Source organism: Labeo rohita, unplaced genomic scaffold (genome assembly GCF_022985175.1).
Source record: "Labeo rohita strain BAU-BD-2019 unplaced genomic scaffold, IGBB_LRoh.1.0 scaffold_1457, whole genome shotgun sequence".
Classification (NCBI taxonomy): domain Eukaryota; kingdom Metazoa; phylum Chordata; class Actinopteri; order Cypriniformes; family Cyprinidae; genus Labeo; species Labeo rohita.
The window spans coordinates 1-19146 of NW_026127623.1; the positions used below are offsets into that span (position 1 = coordinate 1).

Sequence of the window (19146 nt, forward strand, 5' to 3'; positions counted from 1 at the left end):
TGTGTGTCTATATCATCCTAATGCATGGTGAGGAGGAGAGTTTAAGTGTCCAAAGACTCTCCAAGGATCACAGTAGGAGAATTGCAGAGATTAGTTGAGTCTTGGGGCCAAAAGACTAAAAAAAAAAAAAAAAAATTCAAACAGCCCCTACGTCACCACATGTTGTTCAGGAGGGTTTTAAAAAAAATCCTCCTTGCTTATCCAAAAACAAACTCCAGCATATTCAGTTGTCAGCCACAATTTGAATTTCAAATGGGAATTGCTTCTGTGGTCAGATGAAACTAAAAAAAAGAGCTTTCTGGCAGCAAACACTCAAGATAGGTTTGGTACAAAAAGTACCCCATGCCCATGGTTAAATATACTGCTGGATCTTTAATGCTGTGGGCTTATTTTTCTGCCAGAGGTCCTGGACATCTTGTTCAGATACATGGCATCATGGATTCTAGCAAATACCAACAGATAAAAAATGTAAACCTGACTGCATCTGTTAGAAGTTCTATAATGAGCTGTGGTTGGATCTTCCATCAGCACAGTGATCCAAATCAAACATCAACACAAAAATGTGTCACTGAGCATAAAATGAAGCTTCTGCCATGGCCGTCCCAGTTGCCTGACCTGAACCCTATAGAAAATGCGTGAGGTGAACTGAAGAGAAGAAGCACCAGCATGGAGCTGGGAAACTAAAGGATCTGAAGAGTTTCTGTATGAAGGAATGGTCTCTGATCTCTTGTCAGGTGTTCTCCAAACTCTTCAGGCATTAAAGAAGAAAACACACAGCTGTTATCTTGAATAATGGACATTGCAATAATTGGGTGCCAATAATTGTGGTCAACATGAACTACAGAAAAACATTTATTTCATAAACAGATTTTCCCCCTGCTTTCCATGGTTTTACTTAAATGAAAGGTTAGAATATTGTGAATTTTTTGAATGAAAGATTAAAAGGATAAACAATGCAGATTTATTCTTACAGCCACCTTTGCTCATATTTACCAAGGGTGCCAATATTAGTGGAGAGCACTGTATATATAGATAGATAGATAGATTTATTTTTTTTTTTTACCTACCTTTAATATTTGTCCCCCATCTGGATACCTTCTCAATATTTCCTTCAAGTAATCAATGAATGGTGGAGATGTAGCACCAAATTTATTTCTACAAATGAATTATGTAAAGTTTATCACAAACGGTACAAAACATACAAATCAAATTTAAGATTCGCTGTTTAATAGATAAAGTACAAAATTAGCTTAATTAATGCAAGAGTTAAGTATTAGTATGCTAGGGATTTGTTAAACATCCCAGATAGCAAGATGTCTTTTAAAGTTCACATCTGCTGTGTACAAACATCTGATAAATGTCTTAAGAATGTCAGTTTTACATTTTTAATCATAAACATCTAGAAGACATTTTCTAAATCTCTATTTGAGATCTGATTAAAGTCCTAAAGATGTATTGCCGATGAACAAACACTCTAAAATAGATGTCTTCCAGATGTAAGCACGCACTTCAAATAGATATCTCTGAGATGTATCAAATATTAGTATAATTCTCGCTGTAGTATTGTTGCAGCTGACGCCATGTCGTTGAGACACTGCGTGTTTCGTTGCGAAAACCACTGCGGGAGGGTCACCTGCTGCTTGCTTCCAGGTTGGTTGAACATGTGAGATCTCCTTGCTACCCAGAGCTCTGTGCAGAGGTTGTTAGGCTATATTTTTCCTTCCTGTTAGGCTGCTCTTATGGTTGAGCCTGGCAGTGCTCCTCTCACGGGGCATGTGAGTTCTCCTCTCGATCTTAGAACCAACAACTTCACTCCCAGAGCTCCCCGTGCAGTCAAGGATGCCCATGAGCTTAGCAGTGCTCCCCTTACTGTGGAAGGGTCATCCATGAGCCTGCTGCTCCCGGACGGAGCGTCATGTCTCAGAGTGGAGTCCTCCGCTCCCTGGAGCTCCATGAGACAACCATAACAGATTGATTAGGGTTTTTCCTCTGGCCTCCCTGAGGACTACCTTCCCTCTTAGACTGGGCTGTGGCCAGACATAGCTGCCAACTCAGGGGATCTGAAGAGGAAGATCCTACAGGAAGTCTCCATCTTGAGTACAGTGGAAGGTGTTTATTGGCGGTTCCTTGCAATTTCCCTTACACTTGTCACTTTCAGAGACTCTGCCTCTGGCGGACAGGTAGACTGGCTGGGTCATCTAAGGGGCTGCTTCTATGGTTATGCTGTAAAGTAGGTTCTTAGTGCTTGCCTTGGTACTTGGCATGCACTCCCTCAGCATACAGCATGGTTATTAGTATACTTACCAGACTTAGTGCTCCCAAGGAAATAGGTCTTTACAAATTAGCAAGGTGCTGTACTGGATTTTAATTTCTTCCTTCCACTTTTTGAGATGTAAATATCCGTTGTTTTGAAATGCATACCACACACGAACATACTCCCTTGTGTTATTTCAAAAGAAGGGCTTTCATCCTGCCATATCATTCTCACCCATGATTTCCTCAATTCTTTATGTTAAGTCGTGAAAATTTAGGTAATGGTGTCATTGTTGAGAATAAGAGCAGCTAGGTACACTGCAGTAACGCAAAAGGATTCAGCCATTAGTTTGGATTGTGTTGTGATGGTCCCGGAAGCACTGCTTCGCTAACCGAAAATAGGGAGCCTCGTTTACAAAATGTGCGTACGCTCAGATATGATCTTATATGTACACATAAATCCACATCAACGCTCCTAAAAACTGGATTTGACATGGAAAAGTACTTAGCGTCACGTCAAGTACACATTTTTCTTGTCGGAGTACTGTAGGTTTTTGAAAATCTAAGTTGTTCTTGTTCGCTGTTCTAAATTAAAGGATTTGGATAACGATGACAGTCTTATCCAAATCATCTAACGATGTAACCATACAGCTGCAATGCAAGTTCAAGATCATTTGCGATTCATAGATTTCACATCTGAAAGAGACGCGTATGTACGTTTTCTGTATGTTCGTTCATTCTATGACTCACACGTACGCATATTTGATAGATGATCGAAAAAACTAATTTAGGTTGGTTTCTGCACAACATTTTATAAATAAGGCCCAGGAAGTGTGATAAAGGCCTACAAGATCTTTTGTGTCTCATTGCACTTTAATACAAACATCAAATGCACAGAATTATTAGGAGTATTCACATAAACAGTTATTATATTATATTATATTTATTATATTATATTTTAGTTATTTATAATAAAGTCATCTGTGTGAGTTACTTCTGTGAGTATTCACAAGTTAGTTAAGTAAACATAAATAGTTGGGTGAAAACCAGTTACAGTACTTCAAAACAAACCTAACCTGCATATGTTGTTTCTTCAACACCTACTATTACAGTGGCTGAAGACAGGAATAAATAAATAAATAAATAAATAAATAGAGATATACTGTTACCATGGAATACAGTTTCTCATATTGTGAAATAAGACTTTGATCATATTGCCCATCCCTACTTCTAACTGAATGATCATTTTACATGTAAATATTGTCAAAATCAAAACACAGCCACTGTCTTTAATCTTGTGTCTTGATTATAAATCTGGATTTCAATGCACATTAACGCCTTGGAAGGGAGAGCTGGTTAACACGTAGCCTTAACAGGCTGTGTTTCAGTCACTATTTCATATTCATCTCCAGTGTTGGGGGTAACACATTACAAGTAACGCAAATTACATAATATTATTACTTTTTCCAAGTAACTAACAAGTACATTTGTTTTCCTTTTTTATTGCTGAAAAGTTGATATTTTATAATAGAACTTTTTATATTGAAAACAAACAAACTGTCACGGGTGTGTTGTCGTGTGCGGGGAATAACGCAGGAGGAGAGCGGAGATCCAACAAATGCGGCTTTATTAAATAATCCAACATGAATACAAACTCAGGGAAACACAGGGAACCAGCAACCACCGACAAGGGGAGTGAGGCACAAGGAACATTATATACAAGGAAACAGGGGAGTGGTTACAAACGAGATAACGAGGGGAAGTACAAATAAGGGCAAGACTAAACCAATAATACTAAACCAAAAGGGGGAGAAAACGGAACAAACCAAAAGAACTAGAAACACAGGGGAAAAACACAAGGAAAACAGAACAGACAAGACTATAATCCTGACATTAACGCCCCCCCTCCGAAAAGGCGCGTCTCGCGCCATATACAAACTAAAGGGGGAGGGAGGGAGGGTGGGCGCCCTGGAGGCCGGTAGGCAGGGACACAGGAGACACAGGATACAGGGATGGCCTCCAGGGCGGATCACACAGTTCAGGAGGCCATGGCGGGTCTGGGGGCTCAGGAGGCCATGGCCGGGCAGACAGTCCAGAAGGCCATGGCGGTTCAGTGAGCTCGGGAGGCCATGGTGGATCGGGGAGTTCAGGGAGCCATGGCCTAGCACACAGTCCATTGGGCCATGGCGGATCGGGTAGTTCAGGGAGCCATGGCCTAGCACACATTCCCTTGGGCCATGGCTGAACAGGGGAGTAGTCCCCCCAGGGGACCTGGAGAGAGCAGGGATAGAGGAGGTGGACAGAGAAAGGGGAGAAGCAGAGAGTACAGAAGTTAACGCCGCCTCCCTATGAGGCGCTACAGCCTGGGCTGACACCTCAGGAGGCATTGGCGCAGCTTCTCCGGCAAACGAGGTTTCGGGAGTGGACTTGAGACCAGACGAGAGTACCACCTCAGGAGGGTGCGCTGGAGACAGCTCAGGTTCTGGGGTGCGCGCTGGAGGCTGTTCGGGCTCAGGAACTGGTCTTGTCTCAGGAGATGCACCAGGAACTTGACTTGACTCAGGAGATGTAGCCGTGACGTGACTTGACTCAGGAACCACAGCGGTAATGAGACTTGACTCAGGAACGCCCGCAACAACTTGGCTTGACTCATGGGGAACCGCTGTGACTTTACTTGATTCAGGAACGACAGCTTTGGCTTGACTTGACTCAGCCGCTTGACTTGACTCAGCCGCTTGAGCTGCAACTTGACGTGACTCAGAAACTTGACTTAACTCAGGAACCGCAGCTGTAACTTGACTTGACTCAGGAGACACAGCTGCAACTTGACTGGACTCCGAAACTTGACTGAACTCAGGAAATGCAGCTGTAACTTGACTGGACTCAGAAACTTGACTTGCCTCGGGAAACGCAGCTGCAACCTGACTTGACTCGGGGAACACAGCTGCAACTTGACTTGACTCGGGGAACGTAGCCGCAACTTGACTAGACTCATAAGATGCAGACTCTGGCGTGGCAGCCATCTTGCGTGAAGACTCTGGCGTGGCGGCAGCCATCTTGTGTGCAGATTCTGGCGTGGCGGCGGCCATCTGGCGTGGCGGCGGCCATCTTGCGTGCAGACGCATGTTTCCAGATGGGAGGAGGATTACCATCCTCCACCATGACTTAGAATGAGGAACCACATAAATCAAGAACAAAATTTATAAAATCTGCTACAGGACGGTAGCAATCATTAGGACTTATCAATTGAAACAAACTATCATCTTTGAGTCCCATCTGGAAACATGCATTAACCATCTTGTCGCTCCATCTCACCAGATGGTAAACGCTCAAAAACTCCTCCACATACTCCTCCAGCGAACGCTCACCTTGTTGCAGGTTTAGGAGGAGGTCCTCAGCCCAGGTCATCCTTTGAATTTTTGGGTCGGTGATTCTGTCACGGGTGTGTCGTCGTGTGCGGGGAATAACGCAGGAGGAGAGCGGAGATCCAACAAATGCGGCTTTATTAAATAATCCAACATGAATACAAACTCAGGGAAACTCAGGGAAACTCAGGGAAACTCAGGGAACCAGCAACCACAACGAACAGAAGAACACTGAAGACAATATAGTCACCAACAAGAGGAGTGAGGCACAAGGAACATTATATACAAGGAAACAGGGGAGTGGTTACAAACGAGATAACGAGGGGAAGTACAAATAAGGGCAAGACTAACCCAATAATACTAAACCAAAAGGGGGAGAAAACGGAACAAACCAAAAGAACTAGAAACACAGGGGAAAAACACAAGGAACACAGAACAGACAAGCCCTGCCCAGATTTAAAAAGTAATGCAAAAGTAAAGTAACGCATTATCTTCCATGAAAAGTAACTAAGTAATGTAATTAGTTACTTTTTTAGGGAGTAACTCAATATTGTAATGCATTACTTTTAAAAGTAACTTTCCCCAACACTGTTCATCTCATCGTCTGACAACAGGAACAGCAAAATGTTTTATTTTGAATGTGACTATTTTAATACAGTATATGAGCACAGAGAGTAGGAGAGATACAAACAAATGTAAAAGCTAACACTAAGCAGAATGCAAATATGATTCAAAATGTCATGGATATGCTAATTAGTGTATGTGTCATATAGGGACATTTAGTGACTTTTCAAGCAGACTTTAGCTACTTTCCATTGGAAGAAGTTTGCAACAGTGGATTTTGGTCTAGTTTTATAAAGGAAATGGTGTTGACAGTTATGTTGACAGATGAGTTTGCACATGGTTTGATGTCATGATGTCAGCAAGCATACTAACTATGCCCACAGTGATTAGCTAGTATTGTGTCTGTCAGTTATTTAATCATAAAAATATTCAGTGTAAGGTAAGCTACTTGGAAAATGTAGTGAGCTAAGCTAACAGTTACTCTTCATTAAATGAAGCTTCACTACACTTAAGCTACAGCCCTGGAAAATGCAGCAAGCTAAGCTACAGCAACATGGCAAAAGTAGTTTACTACATCTAAGATACATGACCAACATCATACCAAGTCAATGCTCTCTCAGTGATCAATAAAACTGTCAGTCAAGCAGACAGACAGACATAATAGTTCAGTTTAATTGTTTATTCAACAACTGTAACAAACCAATTTGGCAGCAAAAATCAGTATCATGTACAGGGCCAGATTTACCTCATAGTGTGACACTGGCAAAATAAAATTTTGCTGTCAGCTGGAAACCTCCTATTGTTAGTTGGTATTATGACTTTATTGTATAGAGATACATTTATATAAATGGTAACACAATAATGTTCATTAGTAAACATTAGTTAACTAGTGTAGTTGACATGATCTAAGAATGAATAATACCTCTACAGCATTTTTTTAATCTTAATGTTAATTTCAGCATTTACTAATGCATTATTAAAATCAAAAGTTGTGTTTGTTAACATTAATTAATGCACTGTGAACTAAAATGTACCACCAATGAACAACTGTATTTTTATTAACTAACGTTATCAAAGATTAATAAGTAGTGTAAAAAAAATTATTGTTTATTGTTCACTCATGTTAGTTAATACATTAGCTAACATTAACTAATAAAATCTTATTGTAGTGTTACCATATAAATGTATAGGCCAACAGATAGGCTACGTTTATTTGCATCGTTGCATGTGTTATTATATTATTAACATTTCACCAATATCAAGTTAAAAAAGTAAGCCACTTTTCTCCACTCCTCAAATACAAAACAAAACAAACAAACAATTATAATTTAAAATTATAGTGTTTCTTGAGTAAAGAAACACTGTACTTATTCACTCAACAGTTATTTATTAACCTTCAAACTGCAAACAAGCTTAGATGCCCCGAAATGCATGTCGCACTTCATTCACATGAGAGGCAGGAGGAACAATGAGGTTTGACTGACAGTTTGAGGAGTTTTGAGGAGTTGAGGTTATTTGCGCTTGAGCTTCAGAAATACTTTGAAAATGTAGCTTTTGTACCACGATACTTGATCCAAAAAATAGCTTTGCTACAGAAAAGCTATTTGATTTAGAAAACAGCAACACTACCACCACACTACTGAGAAATGTGGTTAAACTACTAGCGTCACTACTTGTAGCGACACTACTGCCCATCACTGGAAATATTGGAGAACAAGATGTCGTGTTTCCATATGCATATAAAGATTTTAAAATAAAAATGTTGCCATAATCAAAGTTTTTATAATGTAGGCTAAGTGTCAAATTTAAAACAAGTATTATCTAATAAATCAAGTATATCGAACTTGGCCTTGAGTGTATCAGGGCACATGACAGAATATTGTTTTGGCTTTGTTTGCACTTCTAATAATCGCTGTGCCATCTTCTGTCCTGGAGAGCTGAATTACAGTCTTGCTCTACAACGCCACACTGGCCAAACCGCATTATTGCAGGCCCTTACATGAGACCATATGAGCTCAAAAAAAAAAAAAAAAAAAAAAAAAAAACCTTTAAAAACAAAAATATTTGTCAATTTCTTTTTTAGTATTTTTTTTTTTTTTTTGATAGTGTTGAATAATTAATTCATCCATACTCATGATACAATCACATAGCTCAGTAATGGCTTAAACATTAAAAAATGTAAATGTAATCAATAAAATAACTTACTGCTTTTTCTTCTTTTGCTTTGATGCTGAACTCATTGTCGTTCTTTTACAATCTCCTGCGTGGTGAAAAAATGATTAACTTTCAAAATTCTTAAAGGAAGGATTCTTTTGAACAATTGTTCTTATTCTGTAGTCATTGTTATAATATTTTTACATATAAATGTAGTAGTTTGCATTTCTTTCTTGGGACTGATGTACAATCTGCAAAATATCAAATTTTTTTTTTCATTTTTTTTTTTTTTTTATGTCATACTTTCTGAATAAGCTATTTTGCACAACAGATGTTTACACATAGTCCAGAATACAAAATAATGACTGTATTTACGCATATGAAACTGTTGTTAAGGGATGGCTATTCATAACGGATTCAACCTCACACATTACTTTTACAAAGACTTATCCCAGAGTTCCTGGTTTGTAACAGACAAGAAAATTATTTTAACCATTCGGATCAATCACTCCCAAACACTTTCATGATATGCACCAGCAGGAAGATTAAAGGTCCATTGCACACCTTTTTAATGCAGCTTTCTATTTGTTCAACATTCCTTAACTTCAGTGCTTTCCTCAACTCCTTTTTAGTACAGGTAAAATTAGTTCTGTTATCTGCTATCTTTCATCTATTGTTCCATCTATTCAAATTCTATTCAAAACAATCAAATTCGACATGTGTAAATGGAGGGAGGTCAGTCATCTGTTGTTCACCTGCATGGAATCATCTGCAAGAAATACTCACTTTCCTTGTCAGGGAATTCACACAAGGAATCATTTCTTCCATAGGACTGATATCATGGTGTTTCTTTCACCATGCTCAGCTTGTTGGTGAATATGCAGAAGCATAAGCTTAGAAACATAGGCTTGGTCTCACAGACAGGACCTAAAGTATGCCAGGATTATGCCATAGTTCAATTAGGACATATAAGTAATTTTTATAGACATGCTTGAGAAAAACAAAACAAAAAACAACAACAACAACAACAACAACAAAAAACATTACTGGTGTGGATTTTAAGACAAAACAAAATCACTGATATATTTTACGATCAGTCTGTACAAGTTTCTTTCAGTTGAAACAGCTCAGACTTGCATTTTAGTCTAGGACTAGGCTTAAGCCTTGTCTCTGAAACCGGGGGGATAATGTTTCTTGGGTAAAATAGCAAGATGTTTCTGTTTGTCTGGCAATGCCATCTTGCTAAGACAACCGCAATCAAGCATTGGATCCAGCCTGAAAATGGAGCTCTTCCTACTGACATTCTTTCCACTGTATAAGCTTGCTATGTCTCATGCAAATTCTTGCTGATTACAATACTTGAATGTTAAAACTCCTGAACTGATAGTGACATACAGCCATGTGTTTTCCGTGGCTTTATCACTACAGATGCAGTCAACATTTCCAAATCATCTTTTTCTTTGTAGCTCAACATTTTCACTGCATTATTTCTTTTCTGAGCAAGTTGTACAAGCAAATTCTTACACAAATCACCCAGAGCTCAGTTCATCCAAGCTACAGCATCCCTGTTGAAATACAACAGCATATGTTGGTTAGGTGAAGCATGGCAGCTGGTTTGAGCTGGTTTAAGATGGTCCTTAGTTCGTCATGAGTTGGTTTAAATTGGTCTTGAGCTGGTTATAAGCTGGTCCCAAACAACTAGCTCCTGCTCAGGACCAGCTCATAACCAGCCTAAACCAGTTGTCATGCTTCAAAACATACCTAGCAATTTTTTTTCCTGCATTGAAGTAATTAAGAAAATATGCAAGCAATATTGCAAGTTCGGATTAAGGTTCAGTCCACAGTTCTGGTGAATCACTTAAGAAGTTTGGTGATCCAGGATTTTATTATCAGAAATGCAGTCCAGTCCAGAGTTTATTTTTTGAATTGGGTTTGTTTCTTGTGTTTCAGGATAATCTAGTGTTTGTGGTGGGGAAATGGATGGACTGATGGTGGTGAGTGGATGGAGACATAACACATGTGGTGGCCACAGCACTGGCCGTGGAGCCCATTAAGTTTGTGTACAGAGGAAGGTAATTCAACTGGCAGTTATTGTTATCTGATATTTAGATTTTGTATCTCTGTTCAGACTGAAGCATCTCTGTTCTCTGTCAGGATTGTGGGTCTTCCTACTTTGCAAGTACTGATCTGATCGCTGCTTTCTATGGCTGCCTGTATACCGACTCTGTTCCAATCCATGCCCACAGAACTTAACCACACCCTGCTACCTTTAAAATCATTGTTGAGCTATTTGCAGTCTCTGAATGCAGCACATGCTGTTTCCCATAGCCACGCTTTCATAGCCAAGACACAGAAACACTGGCTCCCCCTTGTGTCCAATCTTTATTAATGCATTTTATATAATTTTATGGGTAACACTTTAGCAATAATGTTAATTGTGTTATTATTCATTAGGTATCATGCATTAACAATGAGTTTATTTTTACAACATTTATTATTTTATTTTTTAGGGAAAAGTTTAAGCTTATGCCTTGTAATGCACCTTATTATTCATTGCATAATCTCATGAATAATTATAATCACAGTTATAATATATTATAACACTTCTCTCTTCATTGCTTCACCTTTAAAAAGTATAATACATTAAAACACTTTACAAACAAACCTTTAAGTATCATGATGCATTTAACTTTGGTTATGTAATTAAGGGTCAGAGGCATGCGGATCCATTTGCAGCTTTATTAAAGAAACTCAAGGTCAGACAGGCAGGGGCCAGAAACAGCGTTGGGGATAACAGAGTCAATACAAAAGAGTCAACAGTAGACAGGCGTGAGTCGGGGCAGGCAGCTAGCAGAGCAAACGAGAATAATCCAAAGCAATAAAGTCAGAGGGCAGGCGGCAAGGAATGAGCGGTCGATAAACAGTCCAAGATCAAACACAGACAATCCAACAACAAGGTAAATGCTCAGAAATGTAGCCACAGCAAAACAAGACTTTGCGAGTCCAGAAGCAGTTTATAAAGGCTGGCTAATGGGTGACACCTGGACCTGGATGGGAAATGTAGTCTGAAATGGTTAGTACTCAGGAGAGGGTGCCCTCCGGTGGCGATCGGAGGGAGCCACAGAGGCCTGATTCATGACAGGTTACAAGTATTTATGAAGATATAATCCATTACAACATACATTATGAATATTTATATAATGTGTTATGCATAAAGGCTTTAAAGGCTTTTTTCCAGTTCTGTGGACTACTATTGAAAAGTTTAGGGCCAGTGAGAGTTTTTTTTCTTCTTCTTCACAAAGGATTAATTAAATTAATCAGAAATGACATTAAAGACATTTATAATGTTGTAAAAGATTTCTATTTCAAACTAATTATATTCTTTTGACCTTTCTGTTCATCAAAGGATCCTGAAAAAAATGTATCATGGTTTCCACAAAAATATTAAGCAGATTAACATTGACAGTAAGAAGGAGTAATTTACATTTTTACATACAAAATTATATTATTATATTATATGTGACCCTGGACCACAAAACCGGTCTTATGTTGCACTGGTATATTTGTAGCAATAGCCAAAAATACATCGGATGAGTCAAATATATCGATTTTTCTTTTATGCCAAAAATCATTAGGATATTAAGTAAAGGTCATGTTCCATGAAGATATTTTGTAAATTTCCTACCATAAATATATTAATTTTTGATTAGTAATATGCATTGCTATGAACTTCATTTGGACAACTTTAAAGGGGTCATCGGATTCAAACTTCACTTTTTCATGTTGTTTGAACATTAATGTGTGTTGGCAGTGTATGTACAAATCTACCCTATAATGATAAAAATCCATGCAGTGTTTAATTAATCTGTAAAAATAATAACCCCTTTTTCAAATCGAGCCATTCTCAGATGCCTGTCGGTGTGCTGTCACACCCACAGAGGCCGCTCCCACGATAGTTGATTGACATGAGCTCTTACCTCAGACCAGCTGTAACAGTCCAGTAACTTTCCTCATTTCAGTGCTGAAGCAGGGATGTAAGTTAGACAAGAATACTTTACTCCCGACATCTGAGCCGCTGAAGATGCAGTGGATTACATTTGTTTGTGAAGGGAATGCACCTCCCGATCTACATATATCCGTCTATGTTCACGCAAATCATTCGTGATCCAGCTTTACTTACAGCAGAAGTGTGTAAAAGCCTTTTTTTTATGAATCTTTGCGATCACCTTTCCTTATAACATGGTAGTTAGGAAGTTTAGCGGCTAAATGTGGCTAAAATAATCAAGCTCGTCATTCCACAGAGAGAAGAGTGGGGCGGGGCGAGCAGAACTCATTTGCATTTAAAGAAACAACACCTTAGAATGAGATGATTTTTGCAGAGCTCATTTTGACAAGGTAAAAAGGGTGTTGTTTTACAAAACCATTAAGAATTTTTAATCAAAGTATATTAGAGACTTTTCATTAAGACCCTAAAGAATCATATCAACTTGTGGAAAATAGGCATCCGATGACCCCTTTAAAGGCGATTTTCTCAATATTTAGATTTTTTTGCTCCATCAGATTCCAGATTTTCAAATAGTTGCATCGGCCAAATATTGTCTTATTCTAACAATACCCATACATCAGTAGAAAGCGTATTTATTCAGTTTTCAGATGATGTATATACCATATATATCAGTTTTCATATATATATATATATATATATATATATATATATATATATATATATATATATATATCTATCAGTATATATATAAAACTCCACTTTTGTGGAATCATACATGTGTTTTTGATATATTAGCACACAGCTAAACATGATTTTCATATATCAAAGGGACTGTAATAGATTCCCCTGGCACAAAGTTTCTTTTCTTCAAAAACAGAGTTTTTTTTTTTTTTTTTTTTTTTTTTTTTTTAGTATTATAGTATTATTCACACTGACAGTGTCTCATTTACTCTGACAGATTCATGCATATGCCTGCTCTGATCTTCACGGCTTTCATGATTCGCACTGCACTTACTGTAAATCTACTCTAGGCTGTGCCAAAGCAATGCTTGTAGTCGTTCATATAAAATAGACTTCCTTATATATGAGCTGTGTTTGCAGTACAGGGTTTACTTTCATAAGCAGGTCATTGTAACTGCTGTAAAGCCTCATTCCATCCTATAATGCTTTATAGTTAGACACAACAAGAATAAGATGTTTTTCAAGAACTAAGGGAAAAAAAAAAAACTTTTGAAGCTTTGAAGAATGTTGGTAAACAAACAATTTTGGTTCCCATTGATGTCCAGTATATTCTTTGTCCATACAGTACAGGTCAGTGGGCACCGAAACTGTTTGGTTAGCAATATTAACAAAAAAAAAAAAAAAAAACATCATGCTGAGTAAAGTGAATGACAGAATTTATTTTTTAAGGTGAACTATCCCTTTAAAAAAAATATGACAAACTCTTTGCTACTTCCATCTGTTATGAGGGTAAAGTGTGTCATTTCTAAATGTTGGTGAAAAACAGAAACTCAAATGATTGTTCGAGCCAATGCTTCCGTGTCAGACTGGTCAAACAAACAAAATATCAGCCTTGATAGCACCACAGAGGCACTAGTTTAACATGTTTATTGTCACAAGTCCACCAGCTTCTGTCATCAAGCCTGGTACAAGACCAGCCACCTCTGCACACATTTCCCATTTCTACATATCCCTCCTGGCTCACACCTGCTCACGGTCCACAATCACCGCACCTGTCTGCAATTAGCTTCATCAGTGGGTCTTTATAAGCCAGCACCAAGCACATTCATATTGTCTGGTCTCATCTATGCTCTAGTCAAGTTAAACTTACCCATTATGGGTCACCTCAGATTCCTATACCTGGACACCATGTAGGGTTTCTCTCTGTGACTCTCACCGGAATCGGTTTACTTACCTGTGTTACCTTCCTTGTTCTCCAGCGATCCTGTGATCCCCGTTGTTCCACAGCCTTCTGAAACACAAGAAAGCTGCTAGGGCCGAGCATATCCGCAAACTCATAGAAAATAACCAAAACAATCCAAGGTTTTTATTTAACACAGTGGCTAGATTAACAAATAATCAAACACCACCTGATCTAAATATTCCTTTACAGTTTAATAGTAATGACTTTATGAATTTCTTCACTGATAAAATAGATAACATCAGAAATACTGCGTCTAATATGTCAACTTCTTTCGTCACACCCAAAGAAAAACTGCAGTACTTTACCGCTATAGGACAGGAAGAGTTAAACTCATCACTGTGTCTAAACCAACAACATGCCTATTAGATCCCGTACCCACTAAATTACTAAAAGAATTGTTACCTGTGGCAGAAGAACCGCTTCTCAATATTATCAACTCATCGTTATCTTTAGGTCACATCCCTAAACCATTCAAGCTGGCGGTTATTAAGCCTCTTATTAAGAAACCACAACTAGACCCTAGTGAACTGACAAATTATAGACCCATTTCTAATCTTCCATTTATGTCTAAAATTTTAGAGAAAGTTATATCTGCTCAACTGTGCTCATTCTTGCAAAAAAATGATATCTATGAAGAATTTCAGTCAGGTTTCAGGCCCCATCACAGCACAGAAACTGCACTTGTTAAAATCACTAATGACTTGCTTCTTGCGTCAGACCAAGGCTGCATCTCATTGCTAGTTTTACTTGATCTTAGTGCTGCGTTCGACACTATAGATCATGACATACTAATAGATCGACTACAAAATTATGCAGGTATCCAAGGGCAGGCTTTAAGATGGTTTAGATCCTACCTGTCTGATCGCTACCACTTTGTTTATATAAATGGGTAGTCATCTTAGTTATCACCAGTAAAGTATGGAGTGCCACAAGGATCTGTTCTAGGTCCTCTACTATTTTCAATATACATGCTGCCCCTTGGTAATATTATTAGAAAACACGGGATTAGTTTCCATTGTTATGCTGATGATACTCAACTATATATCTCAACAAGACCAGATGAAACTTCTGAATTATCGAAGTTAACAGAGTGTGTTAAAAATGTAAAAGATTGGATGACCAATAATTTTCTGCTACTAAATTCAGATAAGACAGAGATATTACTTATTGGACCTAAAAACAATACACAGAATCTTTTGACTTACAACTTACAACTAGACGGATGTACTGTTACTTCCACTACAGTCAAAAGTCTGGGTGTTATATTAGACAGCAACTTGTCTTTTGAAAATCATATTTCTGCAGAAAAGCTAGTTCACGCATTCATGACCTCTAGACTGGACTATTGTAATGCACTACTAGGTGGTTGTCCTGCATCTTCAATAAACAAGCTACAGATAGTCCAAAATGCAGCTGCTGGAGTCCTTACCAGGTCAAGAAAATATGATCATATTACCCCAATTTTAAAGTCTCTGCACTGGCTACCTATTAGGTTCCGCATCAGCTATAAAATAGTACTTCTTACCTATAAGGCACTTAACGGTTTAGCTCCTGCGTACCTAACTAGTCTTTTACCACGCTACAATCCATCACGCTCCCTAAGGTCACAAAACTCTGGACTGTTGGTAGTACCTAGGATAGCAAAGTCCACTAAAGGAGGTAGAGCTTTTTCACATTTGGCACCCAAACTCTGGAACAGCCTTCCTGATAACGTTTGGGGTTCAGAAACACTCTCTCTGTTTAAATCTAGATTAAAGACACATCTTTTTAGCCAAGCATTCAAATAATGCATCTCATAAACTTTTCCTGCTGTTATATCTGATCAAATGCTCATTATTAATCTTTTAGCTCTGGTTTAACAAATCTTTCTTTTCTTAGTTTGAACAGCAGTTACGCTAATTATGTTCCTATTTGTTCTCTGTTTTTGCCATGGGATTGACATCCCATGGTAACTAGGAATTCACAAGCTCCAGTCTGGATCCAGAACACTTAAGAAGAGATGATGCCAACCCCACAGAGGACTTCAGATGATGCCAACCCTGAAACAACATACAGCACTACCGAATTCTGCTACTAATTTATAGTGTTCTTTGTCTGTTTGATTACGTCATTAATTGATCTTTACCACACATCTCTACCATATGTACATCAAGCTACTATTACATATATTGTAAAAATGTCAATTTGGTGTAAAGTTGCTTTGCAACGATATGTATCATGAAAAGCGCTATACAAATACATTTGAATTGAATTGAATTGAAAGGACTGTTACTTTCTTGTCAGCTAAGTTCCATTACCAGTTTTTTGTATTGTTATTCCTTACCTGCACTTGCCGTCTTCATCTTCTGCTACTCAGCCAAATAAAGCCCGCTATTATTACTACACCTGAGTGTTCTCTTCTGTACTGCATGACACTTATAGTTGTCTCTGCATGTTAAGAAAAATATAGCAAAAAGAATTACACACTTTGCTGTTAAGAATCCATTTTCATTCTGATAATCTCTCTAAAGTCAATGTGTCATAACATGTTGTCACTGCTGATACATGGTAACACAGTACATGTGTTAGTGCCTGAAGGTGGATCAGCAGTAGGAACACAGAATTTGTGGTGCCAGATATATTACATACTTTCATTGATCCTGGTGTTCTTTGTTTCTCGGGCACTGCTGGGCCGGACCCCACTACAGTATAACATTAGGACCCTGCGGCATGACAAGTGCTATAACAAACACTTTTGATTTTCCTGATGCTTATACACCAGTGCCATGTTGACTTATTTATGAGCCAATATGTAAATAATTTTGGTTTAGCTAGGTAAAGGTTATAACTGCCAACACAGAGACCAAAGGACCACAGAGAACCACCTCCAAAGTGAGTCGTGTTTCCAGCAGAGCCTATCATGTTATGTCTGTATTATATATTTTATGACGTGTCATGAGTTGATGGGACTGTTTTAAGAAACATATCTGGGTGAGCAGCCCCCATAGTGCCATACAGTTCATGGGGAAGAGGCGATGCATGGTGATCACTTAAGCACCAGACTGAGCTTCGGTCTCGCACTGGATATCTCGGCTTCCTGTGACGAACAGAACTTACAGATGCCAGTGGAGGTGCAGTACGAGAACCAGGATGTTGAAAACCAAACACACTAGTGTTCCATTTCAAGATATTTCTGATATATCTTTTCAGTTTAAAATCAAAAAGCTATTTCAATAAACACCCTGACAATCTAATAAATTAATTTTGTATTTAGCTGTAGTGTTTGTACATTATTTTCTTGCTGTTTATTAATATTCGATATGATCATAGGAAAAATCAGTTGTGTTGTCCAGCAATATAAATCAGCATTGTATGCCTTGTACGTGGTTTGTTCTGTAGATGAGACTCTGGAGCTGCAGTGAATGCGATACAATACCAGTGATATTGAAACAAACATCTGTCATAAGGTCACACAATAGCATTGCAGAGTATCTTCATCTATTATTTATTTTTTCTGAGAAGTTAAATTTGCAAAAGCATTCAAGGAAGTTTTGAGTTAAATACAAGATAAGATACAGAAATCTAATCTGTGGCATGTGGATTACCTTATTTCCTGGAACATAAACTGTGGAATTTTTGTGACATGAAAGTTCCAAGACAATGGCCATATGACTATATAATGACTATGATTATTGTTGGCCAGTCAAACACACTTACGCCCAAACGGACCAGCTCTAGCAATGATAACTATACAGTTTTGATACCATCTCTATATATACTTTAAAAAATAGCTTATACTTAGTGTGAACGGAATGTAATGTTTTCAGACACACTGCATCTTTTGCAATTAAATAAAAATAAAATATTACAGTTTACATTTATAATAAATGCAGATATCGGAACCTTATTTATTTATTCATTTATTTTTTGGCCAAATTAAGTAAGACTGAAGTACTACATGTAATTTCAAGTCTGTGAAATATGGTTAAAGTGTACTGCTCACAATCATTTATGATAAACTAAAATATACATTATTGTAATTTCTATTGAATTTGAATGGCATGTATATAAATATATTAATTACATACTTGTAATGAAGAATTTTCAATTTAGTAACACACCACTGTTAAAACAACACATCAAAAGTAAATTCGTTTAATTTGACATTATGACACATGACACAAATGTGTGCTTAAATGTGTTAAGAAACACATGAAAGTGAGTAAGTCATGAAAGTGTGCTCTTTAAGTACACTTAACTGTCATTTTATTTTATTAATATATTTTCTGCATATACAGTTGTTAAAAAAAAAATAGATTTTAGAATTTTAAGTGCACTACAAGTGCACATTCAATACAATTAAGTGCGCTTCTTTTTCACAAGGGCTGGTCTACTTATTAGGATACTCAACTATAATGTAATCAGCTAGAAAGAGGAAACTGTTGTAAACAGTACAAGTCAACAGCATTTTCTGTGATAATCAACTGCATGCCATGAATGTTGTTGACCAAGTTTCATTTAACTGGAAGCATTCCTTTAAGACTTTCTGAAAACTATTTTCAGCATGAATGTCTTGCTTTATTTATCTGTATTTTGGTCCATTTTTTATTTCATTTATTTTTCCAACAGCCATGACCTGAAGTGTAGATATTCTGCTTTTTGTACTTAATTAAATACACCTTTCATCTTCTCACTCTCTCTGACCTTCTACTCAGTGCTGTGTTCACATGTGGAGCTTGAGGGATCAGAACAGGAATCCCTTAATCTTGTTGCTCTGGTGACCAACATGGTTCTGGAAGTGCACTATCTCATAGTGGGGGCCATTGTGGTGGTGCACCCTGGAGTCATTCCTATCAACTCCAGAGGGGAGAAACAGAAGGGACGCTTGTGGGACTGCTTCC

General features: G+C 37.9%; 1 long non-coding RNA gene across 1 annotated transcript; it reads left to right on the plus strand.

Moving 5' to 3' along the window:
* Positions 1-10283: 10283 nt before the first annotated feature.
* Positions 10284-16648, plus strand: LOC127158328 (uncharacterized). The gene is made up of 2 exons (XR_007826132.1): positions 10284-10408; positions 16223-16648. It is a non-coding gene; the product is annotated as an uncharacterized LOC127158328 (long non-coding RNA).
* Positions 16649-19146: the final 2498 nt, after the last annotated feature.